This window comes from Rhea americana, unplaced genomic scaffold, assembly GCF_003343005.1.
Source record: "Rhea americana isolate MKP2758 unplaced genomic scaffold, rheAme1 scaffold_19, whole genome shotgun sequence".
NCBI lineage: Eukaryota > Metazoa > Chordata > Aves > Rheiformes > Rheidae > Rhea > Rhea americana.
In genome coordinates this window covers 2,814,896-2,827,136 of record NW_028186038.1, presented here as the reverse complement: position 1 = coordinate 2,827,136, position 12,241 = coordinate 2,814,896, and the positions used below count along the sequence as shown (strand labels likewise).

Sequence of the window (12,241 nt, the reverse complement as noted above, 5' to 3'; positions counted from 1 at the left end):
TTAGTCAGAAAAACAGCTAAGAATCCTCAAAAATTAAATGCTTTTCTGAATTAGGGCACAAACATCCACCTTAGTGTCTGAATCATGTGGACTTTGATACTGCAAATGGATCTGACACAAAGGTCTCAACACTGAACCTTGCTGGAGTGGGAATTCTGGTCTTTTTAATGCAATAAGGCAAGAATTATTTGGAATGTATGTATAATCAGCACTTAGCCATTTTTCAGATTGGGGTAAATTGGAATCCTTAGTTTTGTACAATAATTTGAGCTGACTGGTTTGGAAAACAGCACCAGCCTTTTCCTCCTTATGCTAGGTTTGCTAGGTTTTAAAATAATGCATTTTTAGGTAATTGACAGACCAGCTGTAATTAAGTACTTTAGAGCAGTTTTATTTTTTCATAATGCATTTATGCTGGCAGCAGCTGTTCGAGAAACTACATATACAGAGAAATAAATACAGTTTCACCTCCCATACTGCCCGCACCATTGCTGAAGTGCTTGCTGAGCAAACTTGCAACATTACTTACCATGAAAGCGATTAACCATAACTGCTGATAACAATTTAAATATTTAGACCATACTATAAACTAGGACTTAGAACACTGAATAGTACATTATATAGCCAGGATACGGAGTCCATATTACAGATTTTCCTCGTCATTCTCCTGATTTCATCTTTATAGGCCACAGATATGAAAGAAATGCAGCCTTTATAAGCCTGGCTGAGACTTCATGCTTTTTTCTCCCCAAAACATAAACCTGGTTATTTCTGACTGCATCTAGAAACTCCTACTTGGTTAAACACTCTCCGCCCTCCTTTTCTTTTTTTTWAAAAAAACCTTTTGAAAGGGCAATTTTCTATTCAGTACTTCAAGTATCTAAAAGTCTCTAAAAAGGTTCTGAGATTGCCCAGTGTGTTGGCATAAGCATCCATTATTCTTGCATGCTACCATTAGAGTTTCTCTTCTGAAATAAAAAGTCCCTAGAAATGCAGCATGCAGCAATATCCAAACCACAGTCACATGGCCCCAGCATTAGAATGCTTCCTGTCTCTCAGTCATTGATTACCTCTCATTTGTATCAACCCTGCAGAAAGGCAATGCCAGAGAGAAAAATAAATTCATATCTCACCCTTTCTGCATTCTTAGGAAGTCAGAAAAATGATTTGTTTTTTGAATATTCAAGTAAGAAGGAAATCCTCAGAAGGGACTAATGACTTCCTCTTTCACTGCAACCCTTTTACGATTCATCACAGTGACTGTTAGATTTAGGGCATCACAGTTGGACCTCCTGGCAACCAGCTGCACTGCAGATGGGATTTGCATATAGTCCTACAACAGAGACAGTTCTAGCCCACAGAAATAAAACCTGCCAGCAACCATGCCTTCAAAACAGCATTCCTGGGAAACAGGGAGAATAGCAGTGAATGTGAATACAAGACTGTGAACGAAGAAATTGGATTCTCTTCCAGACTCTGAGACTGTCATTGTTTACAGCCACTTGACTGTCCCTTAGGAACCAGACCCAAAACAGAATTTACATAGAGAAGGACCTCCCCCTGAAATACACAATCCCAAGGCAGATGGGGAGAGTATGTGTTTGGTACCTACCTCGTCTATCAAAATGGGATCCAAAGCAACCAGCGTGCGGACCTTCCTTTTGCAGCACAACACTCAACTCGCAAATGCTTTGAGCTAGCAATATGCCCTCCCTCTGCCCCCAGATGGGGTAAGAAACCACCTAATTTCATCCAGGATCCATAGCTTAGACACCAGGGTGATTCTTTTCTTCCATAAAGCTGGGTAAAATTCTTTATTTTAAAACAAAGAAACAGTGGTGCTACTCTCTCACACTTCAGTAGTGTAGTTGTTAGAGGGCACAGCTATGTTCAGTTCCCTTTTCTGACAGGAGATATTCAAATCTGTGCCCCTAAGACTAACACTGGGCTTCCTGCTTTTCTCACTGGAAGAATTTACTGCATCAGCGAAAAAGTGATCTGGGCTTGGCTTTGCCTGTGCTCCCCTTGGCACTCACAGAATAGCTCCATGCTGGGTTGAGACCTTGGATCTCCCACTTTTGGGCATAATTCCACATGCTCTGAGGACGTACATGCTCTGAGGATGTGTGGTGAACAGAGATTCCCCAGAGCCCTCAGACAGAAGAATTACTAGTCTCTAGATTTCAGTCAGGCTTCAGCATTAACCAGCTCAGTGAGAGCAGTTCTTGGCTTTCAGCAGAAGTCAACTATTGATTTTAATCTCCAGCTATACACGGGTTTTAAAAATCACATTTCTGGATCTAAATAACATCTATCTATGCCCCACTTAAGACATCATTTATCATTTCTAGTTCATTCCCCCCATAGTGCAATATCTCAGTTTGTAATACTGGAYTGATGCTTAGCTTTTTCATATGAGTAATATGAATGTTAAGTAGAGATGTTTACAACGCACTTCAGCATACGGTAGAAATTGAAATAGTACAGCAAATTTTCAAGAGTCTCAGATGACTCAAGCTTAAAAAGTAAAATGTAAAATGTGTATCTTATTGGGTAGTAACACTAGAGATGAAGTCACATTCCCTACCTTCCTCACAAAACTTACAGCAAAAGCAGATATGAATGAATTGCAACAAATTCCCGGTAAACAAAAAGATGTTTTTATATCTGTGGGCTATGTAACAGACATAATTGTGTTCTTGACAGCTTTTTCTTTATTTGATGACCCATCAGTGTCTTACAGTCTAATTCCTTGATTATTATATCCTAAGTCAAGGAAGATCATTCACAACTAGTTGCAACCATCAAGATTTAATAAGAATACAAAGGTCGCTCAGCAAAAAACCGCAAGAAAAGCCCACAATAGGAAATAACCATGAGTATGAGCACCTCACAAAGCAAAAACACAGTAATACAGTGCTGGCAAACTGTATTGGAAGTTTTTGATACACTGACTCAAATATTCAGTCAATAAAAGAAACAAAAAGCCAGATGGCGCTGCTTTCTTTAGGCAACAGGTCTCTAAAAAACCACATGGCTTACATATGTATAAATCTTTGAAGATAGGAACATATCTCTCATTCCAAAAGAAGAAACCTTTTACAATGTATTTCTGATAGTTTGCCAGGAAAACACCAACATAAGTCACTGTTTCTATCAACAGCTGATAATAGCATCATTGCAGAGGGGAACGAGAAACTCTGAAGATCGCAAATAGAATGAAAGCTCCTACAACTTCAGCTGGAGCCACTCAGCACTTTCAGGTCTAAGTCTATTAAAAAGATCCTTATGTATCATACTTAATGGTTTTAGTACAATTTAGTCTATAGGATGATTGTTTATCACATCCCCAAACCTATCAAGTGAGAGCCTTCACTGTCAGATCTAAAAACAATGCCAAAGACTTAAATCAAGACCAACTGTCTTTCTAAAATATACACTCTGGTTCAAACACAAGCTACTGGGCAAACTGTAAGCGGTGCTGAGTGAAATTCAAGCAAAATGATCACAATAGTCCTTTATGGCCTTGAAATGTACTTTTGAGATGGAATCTGTCTTGCTACTGTGTCTCAGTAATGAAGGCACAAGAACAACCACCAAATTGTCCAGGTATCATTTTAAATGGTCTAAAGATTTCATATGGATTCTTTCAACCAAAACCCCCATATTTATATTGTCAAATTCCTGGCTTTCCAAAAAACCTCTGTGAAACTGACAAAAAAAAATTCAGTGTTAATCAGATGTAAATGTGTATATATAAGCATTACCATGACAAAGAGACCATACTCTTTAAAAAGCTGAACATAAGCCAGCAGCATGCCCTGCAGCAAAGGAGGCCAACAGTATCCGGGGCTGAGTTAACAGGATTGTGGGAAGGGATTTCCCTCCTCTACCCAGCACTTGTGAGATCACCTCTAGAACACTGCATCCAGTTTTGGGATCCCAGTACAAGACATGAGAAACCGGAGCAAGTCCAGCATAGTACCACCAAAATGACTGGGGCCTGCAGCACTTGCCCTGTGAGGAAGCGACTGAGGACACTGGACTTGTTCAGTCTGGAGAAGGCTTGGAGGGGACATATTAGCAGCCTTCCAGTACCTAAAAGGACTCCACTAGAAGATGGAGCCAGGCTCTTCACAATGATGCATAATGGGAAGAGACAACAGGCATAATTTGAAACAAAAGACATTCGGACTATACAGAAGTAATAAACTTTTTCACAATGAGGACAGTCAAGCAATGACTCTGACCTCATAGCTGATCCTACTTCAAGCAGAAGGTTGGACTAGATGGCCTCTTGAGGTCCCTTACAATTATCCTATGAACCTAGAAACACATTACTTCCAGCAACTTTGGGAAAACTCATCTCAATTAGGCATTGCCTAGTTAAGTCAACAATGAAAACCCTTAGTTAGTTATGCTGACTGCTGTAATGCTGTGATATTTAGCAAAGATCATTTTTCTAAGAGACAGTAAAATTAATAAAACTGAAGGAATTGGAATCAGCTGGATGTTGGCAATGAAGAGGAATCTACTTTTCTGTTCTTCATTTCTTTTCTTCCTCTTGCCTGTTGCAGGGTAGGTGCTTCAGGTCCTCCGAGATTATTAGACCTCACTACTGCTATAGCAACTGCTCTATCTTGTGAGGAAATTTTCCTTCCTCTCTCCTTCCTCCCTCCCTCCCTATACATCTCGTGAGCTGAGAACTACTCCTAGAAGTGTGAGTCCATGATAAAAAAGAACCCTTTGAATAGCTTTTTTTTTTTTTTTTTAAGAACTACATTTCAACAGAGTGCATTGTTCTATGAATTATATTTTAGACTAATTCCATATACAGAAACCTTTTCATTTAACCAATTATTCCTTGCATTGATTTACACTTTGTCAGCTGCATTTTTAGTGCCTGATTCTTCTCTTATTTACCCCAGTGCTGACAAGTGATTCAAGGAAATACAATCCAGATTCACATCTGTACCAAGTAACGCAAGAGGAGCGAGCAGGACCTGTCATTTTAAACAGATGCATTCTTTAGCCTTGTTAACAGATAACCCTCTGCCATCCTCCTTCAGAGCACTGCAGCACCTCTGTTGACAATATCTAGAAAATACTTCAGGGTCGCTTTTTCTTTAAACTTATTGTTCTGTGATATATTACTTACGAAACAATATGTGATCTTGGACCTATCACTGAGCATATATTTGATGAAAAAAGTTAAAGTCAGCCTTTCAGAAATAAATGTACTTCCTAGAGTTTTCATATAGGTATTTTAAAATCATTGTTCAACTATTTAATGTAACAAAACCTATAAAAAGAAGTTTCATGGTCCTAAGAAGATTCTGTTGGCTAGAATAATAGAACAACGACAAATTAGTTCTGTTATCTACACGCAACTGATTCATAATCTCATATTCCTTACCTAGATGTAGATTCAGCATCTCTAAAGTCAATTAGCTCTATACTCTTCTAAAAACATACCCCGACCTTCCAAAAACTGTATGTTATATGACCTATGTTATTTGTATATTTGTCGCCATGTAGTTACACAGCTATACATGCATGCAAGTATGCGCTCTTCTTAGCTAGATACTTTACCAGCTTAGAGAAAACATTAATGTACATCACAACACATTTCACAGTTTAAAGGCAGTGTTCAGGCCCACCAGAACTCTTAGACTGGCATCCATACTTCCAAACTTGCAACTTTGTATCTCCACCTCATTTCAGCAATAGAGTTTTTTGTAACTTTTTCCTCAAAAATAATGTGTTCTCTGATTGTAGAAGAGTGTATAAATATATATGCTGTGATTAAAAACTGCTGAAGTGATTTTACTGAGACATTAAAAAGGAGAAATTAATATACAGCAATAGTCAAGCTAAGGTATTTCAGCTGGAAAAGGTAAAAAATGTGAAGTCCTCAAGACAGGACAAAAATAGGAGCTTGATTTTCTCCTCTTTAATCTTTTATATCCAGACACTTGACACTTATTTCCTGTTTTAAATAAAAGGCTAAAACTGGTTTCTCAGATAGTGTTGTGTTGTAACACTTCATAGAGGGTGAATACTGTCGTCTTACAGGAAATGCAGATGCAGTAATGTAAACACACAGTAAAGTAATCTTTACAGGATGGAGTTAATAGAAAGCTTAAGTCAATATTGCCAGACCTACTTAGGAAGTGTGCACTGGAATTAGAGTACAGCAGAACCACCTGACAATCTGGCTGACTGTAATCATCTAAAAAATAAGAATGGATCAATAGACTCTCCAGGCAGGAATGTCAGTAAATTTTATAAAGCACAGACTTTTGCATGATGGGCCAGGCTAGGGGACCGTTCAGTTATTTATGTGCATATAGTTTGTAATCAGGCAGTACTCCAACATGCAGCATTAACACACCTGCACAGAGTTCTGTGGTTTCCAGTTGATGTATAGCTAATTTTATGTGTACTGTGAATACAATGCACTGTAGGGAAATGAGTTAGTGCTTGAAGGACAGAAGGTCTGAGGCAGTTAGTGCTACAGTAGGCAGATTGTTTACCTATAGGACAACTTCCTAGGATAGTACTTGCTCTTCACTGAGAAAATTAAACTTTTAAATGAATTAAAAATGAATCAAAGAGCATTGTAAAGTTGAACAGCCTGGGTTAGGTCCCCTATCATGAACTCCAGACATTCATATCATACTGCTAAAACATTTGGGTAGATGTTTCTGCATATTTCTAAAGAGGAGCTTACTCATTTCCTTCTGGCATGAGCCCAATGCTGCTTGAAACCTTCTGTTAAAAAGCATGTTTCAAGTGTGTATGTGCCAAGCAAGCCAGCACAAGCAAGTCTTTTACTTATCCTTYGGATATTTTTAATATTTAGTTTCAAAGATTTTAAATTCAAAATGGACAACAGTAATCACCAAATGTGATCCTCTGAACAATAAAGGATGGAGATTTCCCTGAATGATTCTTTCATTAAGTCCACAAAAAATTCTATGTGGATAAGCAAAAAGTCAGATGTCTTTCCAGAACCTTCTGCCTAGAAGTTAAAGATACCATCAACTATCACTTGTCTTCATTCATTCCATGAAAGCTGATAATGAGTCAAAATATTAGGAGAACATTTGAAGCCTTGATGTTGTTACAACYATCCACATACCTTGATTCCTTAGAGCTGTCAGGCAGACTTTTAAAATTTCAGCTGCTCTGGAACAATTCCAGCAACTGGCAAGGCAGGAATAAGTTCCATAGTTCCATAATAATAGCATAAGTAGGCTATTATTCAGTGAACCTGAAGGGAGAGGATTCCATAAACCTCCTTACCACCGTGTTATGTAATGGCAACTGTTCACTAAATAGTTTCTGAAGTAGCAGAACATCTGTTATCTGCCTACAGCACAGAAAGGCTYTTTGTCATGACAGTATTACATTCACACAAATGTATACACCTCTTGCCCAGACACATCTTACAGTCCCTAAAAATCATCTAGTGGCCTGCTTCTCTGACAGTAGGTGGGCTGTTAAACTCCAATCAAAACTTTGACTTGTTTTCAGTTTATCTAAGCCTTAAAAGAATTCTACTCAACCTACTTCTCCAACAACCATCTCTAATAGAAAAGATGGCTGTGGCTTTAAACTGAAATAGTTTTAGGTCTGTTTCTTTCCCTTCCTCTCTAACACGTAGTTTTGTCCAGACACTTTTTTTTTCAGTTTGTGCTTGCTTGATAGCTATGGTCACATTAGACCTGTCAGCTTTATCAGCCCTATATTGCTCCAGAGCAAGCTGCAGTTTGGTGGGAAATCTGAAATCTTGTAACTTAAGTATTGCAACATATCTTAGGGYTCTTTAGAATGAACAGTGTCATTTAAATAAAGAGATATTATATTAAAGATCTTGGGTATGTAAGAGGCCAGATCTAAATTATGTATCATGACTCCAGGACACACAATGAACTACAGTAGGTTAATATGCAGCATCARTTACATCACTGGATACGTCCAACTGCAGTGAAGTAATTCCACACAGGCACCATTCATMATAGAAAAAAAGTATCATTCTCATATGGGTTATGAAGTTACCGTACTGAAAACTAGGAGAAGGAAGCATGAGAAGCAGAGACTGATTTGGGAGAGAGAAATGGAATGTGTAGAGAATTAGTAGTTTGTTTCTTTGTTTTYTACTAGACTAGATATTGTAAGGCCCTGCAAATCTCCTTTGCCTTTTCTTCAAATTAATGCTTTGATTCTTATCCACACCGCTTCTATGAAAGGGAAAAAGTGGGATAGATCTCTTGCCCTTAGCAGGAGTATCTCCCTCTACTGCATCCTGTCCTGTCCTTTAAGAACAGCATCATGGAAACTGATCCTGACTCCTAGCAGCTCACATAAAGGGCAAGGATCAGGCAGCCAAATTAGGACAGGAGATCAGAAAAAAACAATTAAAGTACTATCGGGGGGGGGGGGAGAAGAAAAAGAAAAAGAAAAAAAGATTAGCTACTTCCCTAGAATTCATACCTAGCAGGAGTCACGAACTATGAAGAGATCCGACGCTATGAATACCCACGTATTTTTTAATGTTATTTTAAGCTCATGGSAGAAAGTCAGGCATTTGGAGCAAGGGACAAGGAACTATCTGAATTATGCATTTATCTTTAATATAAATTCTGAAACAACACAGTTTTTGGATGGTATAATGCAAAGCATGAAGGAGTAACAGGAAATCAAAAAAAGGAAGAAACAGTAGAAAGCAATGTGCTTTCACTCCAGTATTTGCAGTGATAGGACACGTAATCACCTCTTTCCGAAATAAACAAACAGAGTACAGATATCTTACAGCAGAGAAACAGTCTTGAAACAGTCTTTTTTTTTTTTTTTTTTTTTTTTTTTTCAGAATGGCTGCCAGGGCAAGGAAAGTGCCTTATTTATTTATGTAATAAGCTTAGAAGCTAGTAAAATAAAGTAGGATGCGCTGAAGGAGGTGGAAGGAGATGTGATACAGTGTTACTGACACCAGGTTTTGGAATTGTAAYATCTATATCCATGTTAAATAGCTCAAACTATCTCATTTATTCATCACTAGTACCCTCTTTCTTAGATCCTTCACTTGCTTTATATTTTTGAATGACTGATCTCTGTTTTTCCCTTGGTATGCCACATGCCACTTTGTTTACTTAAACTTGTGCTCTAGTTAGTAAGCACTAGTTTGCATAATGACCTGTTTTTATGGTGACCACAAATGTCAGGTAGTACTGTGTACTTTCCGTTCTGGGCTTATCTTCAGACAGTCTTTCTGGYCACACAAACAGTATTCACTTAGAGAAGATGAATCCCTAGATAAAAACAAATACACACTTGAAATTTTAGTGAAAAGATGTATTTTCATCCTTTCTAAGTCTCATCAGTGATCTAGGCTCATCCTGTGTCTGTCATGTAATCATCATAGCAATTTCAAGAAAATCAGTTAATCACAATTAATGGCTTGAGAGACTGATACAGTCTTGCAAATTAATTTCAYGGCCAAGATGCAAAGATGCAGAGAAATGGGATTTTTTTTTTGCTTGAAAACTGCCATCTGGGTTTCAATGGCTATTCTGACAGTGGTAGTCCAGAGAAAAATTCTGCCCTCTGTGTGCCCTCCAATATCTGCTCTGCACAACGTTTAAAAATCCTGACTCAGACTCATGCGACACTTGCAGAGTTCTCATTTTGTAATGACTATGCTCAGTTCACAAACAAACAAAATGAYCTACCACAAAGTATTTTCCTGCTGCTTCATTCCATGGCTGCAGACTGATTGCAGCACCACTCCATAACCTCTCTTGCCACCATCTAGAGTCTGCAGCTTTCTTTYCATAGGGAGCATAGGGTCCTTTTTTTAAGCAGCAAAACATAGTGTTTTTCAGGTTCACTAAGCAGAACTCAACTCAGCGGCCTGATAACAAGAAAACTTATTGCCAAAAAAATGACACCAGACTGACAAGCACAGCAATATGCCACAATTCTGACCTGACCATTGCAGACTGTATGTGGACACTGGCTCACAGGCCATTTCATAAGCTCAGACTAGATTATTTCTCAGTTCCACWGAAATACACCCATTTCCCATAAAAGTAACAATAGGTTCTATTCACATACATCCCTTAGGCTCATGACAGTGCAATAAAAATCAGAGTAAGTATAAAAAGGAAGAATTCAGCACTCCTACTGCTAAATGTCACCTACAGAGAACRGATCTCTAATTTTCAGGATTAAGGGCAAAATTTTCTTCATGAGAGCCAATTAAACCGCTACCGCTGCCAACCAAATTTGTCGAAATGCATTTGCAAAGTGCTACAGAAGACAACAAATGAACAGTAATATTTCTAAAAATGTCACTGGACACTTGCAGTTGGAGAGGATTCTGACTAGTTTTTCTTGGGGTCTGAATGCTATGGCAATTATGGGCCAAGCAATTTAATAACCATTAAGGTCAACTAGGCTGGCTTTTACTTAAGTTCACCACTACAAAAACAAAAATTGAGAAAAGTAATGTGCTTTCTTCAAGCCTTGGGCTAGTTATGAACTAATTCCAAAATAGTGTAGTATATAGCTTTGCTTCAAAGTGCTCCAAGGTCACCTTACATTGTGCTGGCCCTTTGGCAGAATAATTGTGTCCACCCTGACAAATCATGACACCAGTTGAACAATTACTATGGTGTTCCCATTCAATTTTAACATGGCAAGTGACAGTTCAACAAAGCATACCTCAATAACTTGTTTTTGGCTTATGTCCCTTCCTTTTACTGTCTGTTCTCCTCGGCATAAGGAGAGGTACAAATATCCCTTATACTCATAACACATTGTTTCTTCAGTTTTGTATGAACTCATAATAAAACTTTGTTTCTCTCTCTAAATAGGGTTTTTCAGGCCCACTGTGCTAAAGAAAGACAGAGAAGTCCATCGTGAGTAAGTATAGATGAGGTTTTCCTATCAAGTCCAATTAAATAAAGGTCAAACTCAGCCTGGAGGACCTGCTGAAGTGAACTGTAGATCTCTCCCTCCCTCTCTCCCTGAATGACTGGGCTTCCTTCCCCCCTAACAGGCAGGACATGGTCTTGGTGCGCATCTCAGATTCAGACTAAGGGTTAATTCCCAGGCACACCTACTATAAAGTAAGAACTGCCAATAAACCCAGTTCTTCTTTTACCTTCAGCACCTGCAACCTATTCATAAGTGTAGGTCCAACAGTTTTAAATCAACAATGCACTAAGTGATACATTTGGGGCTTCTTTGCACAGAAATTGCTTACCTAAAAATACTTTCTTTTGGTGATGAAGGAATAGATAGTAATGCTTCTTCCTCATCAACTCTGTATGAGAAAGGTCAAGCATATCTTTATATGCTTTAGCTCTTTTTAAAGACTGAACCAAACCTATCGAGAGAAAAGATTCTTAACACAGAAGACATCAAAGGTGTTAACCTGAGGAACATACATTTGAACACCTCACATAAGAACAGACCCACTGACTACTTCCATTTAAGAGCATTTTCAGTGCTGATGAGCAGTTCATTGCTAATCTTGCTACTGATCAAAAAGAGATTACACGAGGCCACGTAATAGTTTACTTTTTTTTCTTTTTAGTCTGAACATTGTTAAATTTAAATAGCAGAAGATTTGTTTATAGCAGTAATATTTTAAAATCTAATTTAAATTATTCTCCTGTTTCTTACCTTATACATTTGACTGCCTTACTGTTGTCAGTTATGTTGCTTCTGCACACTTGAGACTGTTCCATGGATGTTCCATTACCATGAAATCTCTACATTGATTGTTTTTATGCACATCCCCTGCACTGGCACAGGTGGGAAAGTATGTCTGAGGATGAAAAAGACAGCACAATGAAATTGCTCTCTCATCAGTGTTTCCAGGTTTTCACTTGAAAACATTTTGTCTTTCAACTTTCTTTTTTTCAATACTATTAGTTGATAGAGTTTTCTAAAATGCAACATTCACATACAGTACTCTAAGGATGTAATTGCCAATAACACAAACTATGATTCTGTGCCAACATTTTCAATTTGGCCTGAAAACCAAGCAGCTGACTGTGAGAGGCAGCAACTCAAGCTTCARTTCTGTTAAGTCACAAACTCAAGAGGAGCAAAAAATTTGTTCCTACAACCAAATTTTGGAAGGAAATATGATGCTGGCCCTCAGGTGGGTGCTTGGCCCTCTCTGAAAGGCCCTGTCTCGCGGCGAGGCCAGAAACCGCCTGGTAGC

General features: G+C 38.3%; 1 long non-coding RNA gene across 1 annotated transcript in view; it reads right to left on the bottom strand.

Moving 5' to 3' along the window:
* The window catches only part of LOC146597209 (uncharacterized), a 45,581-nt gene extending 33,747 nt beyond the window's left edge, over positions 1-11,834 (bottom strand). Inside the window, exon 1 of the long non-coding RNA XR_014895524.1 lies at positions 11,695-11,834. This is a non-coding gene — a long non-coding RNA (uncharacterized LOC146597209). The remainder of the gene's footprint in view (positions 1-11,694) is intronic.
* Between the last annotated feature and the right edge of the window lie 407 nt (positions 11,835-12,241).